Below are 10455 nucleotides of genomic sequence, written 5' to 3'. Positions count from 1 at the left end.
ACTACAATTTAGTAAACATTTATTTATTAGGCCTATCTATGCCTCAAAAGTGACGACTCTACATGTTTCGACGTTACAGGATGACGTTGTAAAGTCGAAACATGAAGAGTCGTCAACTTTTTGAAGGCCATAGATAGGCCTAAATAAAATGTTTTTAATTGTGTTCCAGTTTCACGTTGAATATTATTTATGATTTTATCTAAAACGCATTTTGAAAACTGCTTTTTTTGTTGTATATCCACGAGCATGCTGTGCAACGAATGACGATTGTATTTTTTAATAAATGTTTCTAATTCATTCTTGATGTCATAAAGCTTCGCTATATTAAAGTAAGACTAAATATGAATTTAATGAAAAAGAAAGCTTATAGTGGTACATGAAGTACCAGTATCTTATAGACTTTTAGCCTTCTTTGTATGAAGGTCAACGCTCTTTTATGTCTTCTCCCTGTATATTAAAATGAAAAGAGGTACATCTTAACATCTTACTTTTTCAAATTGGCCAGAAACAATAGCACCAAAAAACAAAATATAAAATCTCTCTTTCTCTTTGTCAATGGCACCAGTGGTAGAGAAATGACACTTGTTCTAGTATGTACAACACAGCCATCTCGTATGTACAACATAGTCAATAGACAGTCTCCTGTTCTGCTGGAAATATATCTAGTCCATAACAGTGAAATACTGATGATGATAGAAATGAAATTATTCTATCCTACCAGGAAAGATGAATGAAGCAGTTCGTTAGATGACACAATATTATGCTGGCTAATACATTTTCCGGCTTGATCTGATGTGATCGTTACTGTAGGAATTAAGAATTCGCATAGAGGACAGTGAAAAGCTACTACAGGTTGTCTAAACTATGGAGCAGAAAGGAAGCGAAAATTCCCGGAATTCCCTGGATCTATAAACCAGAACTGGAACATTATTAGTAATGAAGAAGGGGCGAAGATCAGTAGTAGAGACATTCTCAGTATTAAAGAAGAGGATGAAACTGGTGGTAGAGACATTATTAGTAATGAAGAAGGGGTGAAGATCAGTAGTAGAGACATTCTCAGTACTAAAGAAGAGGATGAAAACTGGTGGTAGAGACATTATTAGTAATGAAGAAGGGGTGAAGATCAGTAGTAGAGACATTCTCAGTACTAAAGAAGAGGATGAAACTGGTGGTAGAAATATTCTTAGTAATAAAATGAGTTCAGAATTCACACACTGATATAGTCTTCTAGAATAAATCAACCTAATAACCCGAGCGAAGCCGGGTACTTTCGCTAGTATTGAATAAGAGAGTGAAGATGAGAAAGGGGATTATTCACTTCTAGGCTTCTCATTGACAGTGGACTTTCTCAAGCTTAAGTAGGAATGGCAAGCTCCCACCATAGCTACTGGAATGACTGTAGTTTACTTCTTTCAAGAAGTTCAATAGGTATTTGTGTTTTGCCGAGAATACGGCCGAAACTTGTCTAACCCTACTAAAATAGCATTGTTTTACCGCCCAAAGCAGGAATATCTTGACTGAAATAGCCTTTAACCTCTTTCATCATTTGCTTTGGAATTTCGGAACGGGTGTTATTCGCGTCCAAATAAACGATTGCATCCTCAACTTAGAACCTGAATTGTACGTATTTTCCTGAAGTTAAAAACAGTTACAACAGCCAGGGTGGGTTGGCTTAGAAGAACAGACTTTTGGAAGCTCGTGGAGCAGCTAAAGACGTACAATCACTCTCAGGTGATGTGTGAAAATGTTTCGAAACTTTGAACTAAGAAATGTGATGAGCAATTGGTAGAGTATAGTGTTCAAATGAACCGAACTAAAGAGGATCAGGTACGACAGAGCTTACTGATGCTTAACCAATATGCACATGCAACAACTACGCACTCATAAATTATATTAAGTTGAACAGAGACCAAAACTTAAAGAAATAAGGTTAACTTCTTTGACACGCAAGAAAAGCAATCTGACCATCGACAGACCCGCAGCAGGGGCAGTAAGTCGCTTATATCCATTACCCAGATCTTTCTGGCTAAATGTGAAAACATCTAGAATAGCACGTAAATGGGGTGTTACGTGAAACAGCAACCACGAAATACATGTTTTAAACCGTCCATGATGAGACTCTAGTTGTAGAGTATAACGTGAATGATGGGAGGGAAAGTACCTTTAACGAGTAAATGTAAAACTAGTTAAGTCAACCAATGAAATAGGTCAAGACATGACACTTGACTGCTGGTCAGGTTTGTCAGGCGGCTTAAGAAACGAAGTACTGTTAACCAATGATATAAAATTAGCTTAAAAATTATCTACATAACATGAAATGAAATGGAATTTCATGTCTTAGCTTATTCAATATTTATATATATATATGAAACAAGGAGGAAATGTTTAGTTTCATAAACAAACAAAACGTATTTATTTATATATCTAAATAATCATCTGAACGAAATAAGAAAATTTACCATTTGACCTAAATTTCGTTTTCAGAGATGTATGTTGATGAAAAGGAAACGTTTATTAGTCCAAACAAGTCTATTTAATGTTAAAAAAGAAAGATGTAATAACAGCCTGAAAAATAAGTTATACCGCGAAAAAATAGGTTTCTTTTCAACATATCAAATGTTTTGTTTTTAATACTGAAAAACACGTTATTTTTAGATGAAAAGTTTGTTTGTTTTAGAACAAAGTCAGATTAAGCCATCTGATATGTCCACGGGGAATCGAACCCCGGATATGAATATATTTGTAATACATGGGAATATGGAAAAAGTTTAAGAAGAAAGGGAAAATATGTTGGTGATTTTTCTTACAGATATTTAATTCTAAGCTACTGTTGAAATCCATTTTGAAATATTATGAGAGAAAAAGTAACATCTTAAAATGTTTTAATCGTGTAAAAACAGCGACCGGAAATAACTGGTAAGAAACAAACAAACTTGAGTGGATACGTAGTTTAAACTTATATAGGAGAAAAATTACCTGAAATATCAGTTTGGATTACTTAATAAAACAAGCACACGAAGTGTGTCACAGAGACATATAAGTTAGGTTATAATTTAACTTAACTTTAATTTAATCATTATAATGCTTTTGTTATAGGTCAGATAATACGTTTTATCAAAATATAACGTATAAAAAATAATTGCAATGAACACAAATAGTTAACCTCGAATGTTTACTCGACATATTTTTAGTGCTAGTAAGTTAACCCAAATGTATGTATTGTTGAATGAAGAAGCTACGAAATTTAAAGTGATTGTTAATTCTAAGAGCTTATGAATGAAAGTAAAGAAGAATATTTAGTGACATGTCAACTACATTATATCTGTTATATCCAGTACCCGACGAGGCCTTTCGCTCAATACCCTTGTGACCACTAGGATATAATTTCAATTGTGGTCCCGGAAGACATTGTCTTCTGATTTACTTTTCAAGCAAAAAGTCTTTTAAGCTTAATCCAATTAAACTCAGGATGACCTCCTACACACCAGCCTAAAAGCTCCAAAAATTGTGTTTTTATACTCACACAGCACAGCCTCCTTACTTCTGTCTTTGTATCCGCTTTCACTTTTTCACACACTTCAAACATTCGCTTGACATCTCACACATATAACCTGCAGACACGGGGGCTAAAAAGTAATCTTAAGAGTTATGGTCCTTTCTTTGTGGATCTTTCTTTCTCTTCTCATACTTTCTGTTCTTGTTTGCTATTTCGCTCCTTCTTCTTGAAGGTGAAGAGGGGAGAAACGTGACATCCTCTGAACATCCGAGAAATATATTTTTGAAGTCTCTGCCTATAAAACCAAATTCATATTTATAACGTTTCAGTATATCTTTCTCAGTTCCAACAATTATACTACAAGAGCTCAGATGACAAACGGAGATACTGCCATCAAATATTTCTTTAGTACTGGCAACAAGACATTTCAGTTTGCAAGAAGTATTGGCTTACTTCATCTATTCCTGATGGAAAAGACAAATACCTTAAAGTTTCAATTTATCCTTTACATAAGCCCAACACTTGTCGGTTGGAGTATTACTTTTCGTTCCTACTTCTGTTTTATAAGTCTTATTATTATTATAAGCTCGAGTTTCTTTTAACAGGTTGTTTTTTTGTTTATAATATCCAGCACCTTAGTTTGAAGAAACATCTCGCTATTTAAAATTCACTGACGGTTTTAAAGATGATGGAAATAATTTCAATATCTAAAAATTTTACAGATTGTTTCAGTGTAAGTTAGTGTAATTCTATGAAGATAGTCAAAGAAAAGAATGATTTTTGTTTGGAAATGGAAGATGACTTCATACAGCAGATGATCATTTTATTAGGAAATGTTTCCTAAAATTAGATAATAACTAAATATTCAAATGCTTAATTTCGAATTTATTTTTTCAAACAGTTTAAATGACAACCAATAATGAATTTTTATTTAAAACAAACTGGCAGTAGTTTTAAGAAAGAAAATACTACGTAATTTTAAAATCATCATTTGTCTTCAAAACATACAATAGAATTTTTTCAACCTTACCCGAAATACATATATCTGTTGCAGTGATATTTTGAATAGTATATATTAGTATGACTTCATTTCTTTATCTACATTGGATGGAACTTAAACATTTTTAAATTTCTAATGTTTATCGTGATAATTAAGATCCACTTTTAACATTTTAAGGTTTTAAAGTAATACAATAATTGTTTGCAGTATAAGATACCAATTAAACAAGCTCTGTTTCTAAAGAGGTTTCGGAAGGTTGCATCTATTTTTTTTGCAAGTTTCGTTCATTTATAATTGACAAACAGATAAACGAATGTAATTAATGGAGGATTTGCAGAATCATTTTTCTGTAGTTAACCCTAATTGCACTTGGTTTTTAGTCTCTAGTACGGAGCTACAAACGAGATAAAATACTTTTCGTCTAACTCAGGCCTAGGAGAGAACTCTAACAACAGATAGATCAAACCTTCAACGTTTTTCTTTGCGTTATAATTCATTGGATTTGAACTAATAAATCTTGGTAGCCAAAGATTAACCTCTAATGAAAAACGACAAAAGGAACCCATAATTTAGAGAGTTACAGGGAAGTATGATATAAGGAGATTACTTGTACAAGCATCTAGCATTACGCTCATACTTTTTGGTGTAACAGTTTGTATTGCAAGTTACAACAAAACAACCAGTTATAATGAAGTAAGATATAAATAGAAAGTTTAGGTTAATTTTGTTTGTTAGCAGTTAAGCACAAAGCTAAGCATTGGTCTAACTGTGCTGTGCCCACGATGGGTATCGAAACCCGTTACATGGGGTATGCAAATACAAGAATAAAATCAAAAATCAAAGTGCAAGCAAAAGCGAATATTATATGGGCATGGTGCTTTTTTCTTTCTATTTTCTCTTTAAAGATTGAAAGAAAATGAAAAATACCCAGTGAATTAGTGGTAATTTTGAGCACAAAAACCCATTGTGTAGAGTTATTCTGGACAATGAACAATCAAAAGAATTAAATTAAAAGGGTCCACGTTGGAGTATAAGCCATTAAAAAGTAATGTGAAGGGTTAGGTATAATACTGTTGACATGTTTGAAAAGCTGAAAAATAGAGTAAGAGTGTACGGTTATAGAATTTTTTCTAATCTAATTTAATTCCTTTATTTTAATAAAAAATAACCGACTAAATCGCTGTAAGTTTGAGAAGCATACTTAATTACATTAAATTTAAATGTATAATGTATGACATTAACGTTCTTGTCTGAAAATGGACAGTTAGGAAAGTTTGGTAGTGTGTTTTAGCGAAAATTTAGGATTGAGAAAAAATAGTAGTCTGTAACTTTGGATTTATTTATTACTAAGGGTTTAATTGAATAACTGGAAGAAGTTAAATTTAGAAATGTTGAGGATTTTAGACAGTGGTTGAAGTCTTATAAAACGTTATTTGGAGATTTAAGTTAGAGAAAAATTTCAGGAAACTAAAGTCATTATTAAACAATGTGTATGATGTAAAAGGTGTTAAAGGATGGTGTGAATTGGGATTACTTGGAAATAGAAAGTCGATGATTGACTGTGAGTTTCTAGTTAGATTAACGGATCGTGTGGTTTTCATTTCTTATAAATGGAGTCAACGATTGGTTGCTAATCAAATTTTAAGTTGTGTTTTGTTGAATAAAGAGTTATTTGTGTTTGATCTGGTTTAACAGGTTTGAAAGCGTAACTTTCTTGACAACCACGATTCCTGTCAATTTCACCTAGCTTACTGGGTCATTTCTACGTTAGTGTGTAAAAACAACCTACACTCCACGAAGTACCAAAAGGAAAGAATATTCGTTTGAACCTCGGATCAAACATATTTGTGTACAAAAATCGTATTGACAACCAGTTTACAATACGTATATTTTACCGGTAAGATCGTGTTTTCAGTTAGTACACTTAATCATAAGGGAGACCCAATGTTCAAACAAGACAGTTGAAGCGCTATCTAGTAGGGAGCGTGAAAGTATATATTCAAAAGGCATATATTAATGTATACTAGAAATATAAAATTATGTTATACAACATGATTTCTGTAAGTGGTAAAAATTGACGGAGAAAATACTACGCGGTGTACAAAAAAAATGTCTTTCTTAAAACCACTGAACTAAATTTATTTTATTCGAGTTTCGAAGAGAAGAAATTCATACGTTGGTGTTTTGAAACAAAAGGAAGGAAAAGGGGAGGCGTTTATGACAAAGCGTTTTAGTGAAACACACCTGCATGCTTATAGCTAAACATTTAAGAGCACTGGATGATTTATTAAAACTGACTGTGTTCAATGCAATGTATTACTACTAGATTTAAGTCTGTTATAAAGCAAAAATAATTCTTACAAGAGATGCAGAAATTCTGCTCAGGCCATAAAACATTTATAAGACACGTGTATCCAGCACTCTTTTAGTCTTTGAAATTTTTTTAAGTACACAAATACCAGGAAATACATAAATAGTTATTTGTTTGCCCCGACGTTCTTAAAAACGCTAGAATTCCTGGGAGTGTACATCTAGGGAAAGGAACTTTTTTTGAATTATTCTTCTTCGAAGTGCAACGAGTTAAAACGAAAAGTTTAAATTTGTCATCCGCTTCCTGAATATGGAAAATCTATCTGAGACTATTAATTTTTGAAACTTTTCATGGGGTCTAACGTTATACTGCAACCTCCATTCCAACCTAAATACGTTCCTACAAGAGACAGGAATTGGAATATTCAATTTGGATGGCACTTGATGTGCATGTAAGCTAAGCGGCCAAGGTACAGGTATAATCATCTCTAATCTTCAACTACTGATGGCAAGCGGTCAGCAGTACCCGCCGCCACAAGGGCTCTGCTTGGCTCCTGGTGCCCGAATAATGAGATTGACTGTCACTTTTAAAACGCGCTCACAGTTGAAAGTGCAGATTATATTTAGCGGAATTACCCAGACCAGACTGAGCTGTCATGTAATTTTCATTCTGTAAAAAGTTAATAGAAGAAATCGACTGTGCAAACAATTATGATATACTCTGAATGGTAGTGCCATCTCTTGTCTAAAGATGTAATTAAATAACATATCTCCGTTGGTGAGTGTGGAGGTTTGTTCGTTCATCTGAAGTCTTGACACCTTATGCACACAATGAGGGCTTAGACCCATATAGTTCAAACATAGCTATCCTAAGTTTTAACTGTGGATCAGAGAAAAGACAATCAGTCTGCAGCAACTCTTTCTCTTAATCGAAAAACTGGATTGATTTACACTTTAGCTAAAAGTGCAAAGTGTGATTGACAGCATCATGTCTCGAACTCAAGCTTCTTCGATCACCAGTTCGATACGATGTCCACTAGATCCTGCTCGGTTCAGTGCGATTTAAAAAATGGAATGAAAATATACAAAACTCGTTTTTCTTTTGTATTGAAATAGATAAACTTTATAAATATAAAGTATTTCAATATCATTTTAGAAGAAACAGAAAAATCATTAAAATAATTTTATAACATACAGTTCTAAAACAAAAGTACGAACCTGCTTTTCATTGTTGTATTTTATATCATTGACTTTTCGATATTTATTTTGCTAAAAATAACTTTTAGTGGACTCATAAAATTGCTCCTTTTACTGCAAATAACAATTAGAAATTTTAAAGTTTTTTTACAGTTGCTTTTAGTTTGACATCCTCTAGCTTTGTTACTGTTTTGCCTCCTGGCGGCTCAGCAGTAAGCTTGAGGGTTTATAAAACTTAAATTTGAAATTCGATCCCTGTGTTGGAAACATCTCATATAGACAATTGTGGAGCTTTGCTTTTAAACTAAAATGAAAAAAACTTTACTTTTTTTAACTGATTTAAAATTACGAAGATTACCTACTTTTTCGTTTTCAAATTCAAATTTGGTTTTAAGATCTCTTCGGTTGAAAAAATATGTAATGTAAGCATAAATATCAGTAAAAAAACACTTCACTGTCTTTTTTTTTAACTCCCACATGCACTTTTGGCACCATACTGAGAAGAAGATTTAAATAAGTTAATTTCAAATAATTAAAACCACACCTTTTTAAAACATGTAGTAATCATTTTGTCAATATATTTTGTACATTTCAATTTGTATTAACAATAGATATAAGAGCATGTTTTATGTTTCAAGAACAGTCTCAATTAAATAAGCACATTTTACAATCAGAACTGAGCAATATATTATAGAAACTTTGTAATTTTATAATTTCAAAACATTTTTTTGGGGGGTTACGCCTCGTTCTTATTTGTTTAAATAAATTGTTTGCGGAACGACTTATTTTTCCATAATATGCATAAATTATTATAGCGATTTCTGTCAGTAGGTAAGAAAGAAAATCGTAATACAAGTCACTGATTTTAATATTTCTTTAGTATCGAAAATTTTAACCAGTTTTATACTTAGTTTTAAATATAAAGCACTGCGCTAATTGATCAAACTGGTGTTGTATAAATCTTGACATTTTCACTGTTCACATTTGAATAAAAAACGAATGCATTAAATATTAATAAGTGCTAAATAGTATAACTAGTTCTCTATAAGCAAGTAGAGCATTACCACGAAAAATATTTTATTTTTATAGTCTTTTAATCATGGGTTAAGAACCACGTCTGTGTGATGGGATGAAGAATTGCATCATTATAATAGAAAAGAAAAGCCAGTATGAAATTCAGGCTAATTACACAACTCGTGACAGACATAATATTGCCTTCCGAACCAATTTGTAGAACCTACACTGATAAGCATATTAATTTGTTTGACTTTCCATTATTAATACACATTTATATGTACAGATGTCGCCAGTAAAGAACAACAAACCTTTTATGATTTTTTTTTAAAAAAAGAGAGAGATCTCGTAAGCGTTATTTTCTGCAGTACCTTAAACTTTAATCTGTTTACATTAGAAATCAAATTAGCTTACGCCTGTGGACTACTGAAACTTGTTTGGATTTTTCCCTTGGACTTTGTACGAAGTTGTTTAAAATTTTTATATCGGACTTCAATAATCTCTTTATTCCTCGTTTGAAGCAAATGAGATGGCGAAGGAAAGTTGTCTGTTTTACTCTGTTTGGTGATGAAATGTGTTTAAACTTAGCTGTCATGTGAAAATAATGAATATTAATGAAAAAGGATTTAATTAGGTTAAGGTTATGTGCACATAAAGATTGGCGATATCAATTTCAATGTTCTGGTGTTTGTTAGATCTGTCTTTAAGAAATACTATTATTTTAAAATAATATTCTTCGTTATGACTCACTATGAAATCGAAGGTGAAAAGGTTAGCTAAGAAGTAGGAGTAACGCCCCTAGAACCTCGCCGGCACGTTTGAGGGCTTATGAACTAAAAATCGGTGTTCGATATCTATGGTGGGCATAGCGCAGATAGCCTATTGTGTAGTTTTGCGTTTACACACAAACAAGTATGCGTAACTGACCCCCAGACATTTCATTTTGGGCTGGCGTGGCTTAGTGGTTAGTGTGTACGGACTGTGAACCCAAAGGTCCTGTTTGCGCTCCCACTTTGGGGCAGTGGTTGCACTATAAGAGGGAAAACCCAATTTCATTATTCATTCAGTCAAAATTAGCACAAGAACTGGCTGTGGATACTATTGACTAGCTGCCATTTCCTTAGTCTAAGTATATCAAGTGGGAAGATAACGAGGGTTCCAATCATGCTCTAAACATAACATATTATGATCATATTTCATCTGGGGACTCAAAGCAAGGTTGGATAGCAGTTTTAACAATTTTCGAAGGTGTCTTGTTATAGACGAAACGAAACTTTTCATCAATTACCAGCGTTTATGTGGAATCAGAAAATGCCAAATTCTATCAAAATGGATCACTTCTATATGGTATGTGGCCTGGCATGGCTAGGTGGTTAGGGTGCTCGACTCGCAATCTGGGGGACGCAGTTTCGAATTCCCGTCCCACCAAACATGCTCG

General features: G+C 33.1%; 2 protein-coding genes across 3 annotated transcripts in view; one reads left to right on the top strand and one right to left on the bottom strand.

The window, feature by feature from the left end:
• Positions 1 to 10455, top strand: part of LOC106461562 (ninjurin-2-like) — a 68147-nt gene that overhangs the window by 55302 nt on the left and 2390 nt on the right. The gene's annotated exons all lie outside the window — the stretch shown is intronic.
• The window catches only part of LOC106461565, an 89102-nt gene continuing 79536 nt past the window's right edge, over positions 890 to 10455 (bottom strand). The window contains exon 3 of the transcript XR_002611009.1: positions 890 to 900. The gene's annotated coding sequence lies outside the window, so the exon portion shown is untranslated. The remainder of the gene's footprint in view (positions 901 to 10455) is intronic.

The sequence above is a fragment of the Limulus polyphemus genome, unplaced genomic scaffold (genome assembly GCF_000517525.1).
Source record: "Limulus polyphemus unplaced genomic scaffold, Limulus_polyphemus-2.1.2 Scaffold987, whole genome shotgun sequence".
Classification (NCBI taxonomy): domain Eukaryota; kingdom Metazoa; phylum Arthropoda; class Merostomata; order Xiphosura; family Limulidae; genus Limulus; species Limulus polyphemus.
The sequence above is the reverse complement of the archived record's forward strand: the minus strand, read 5'-3'. Positions and strand labels throughout refer to the sequence as shown.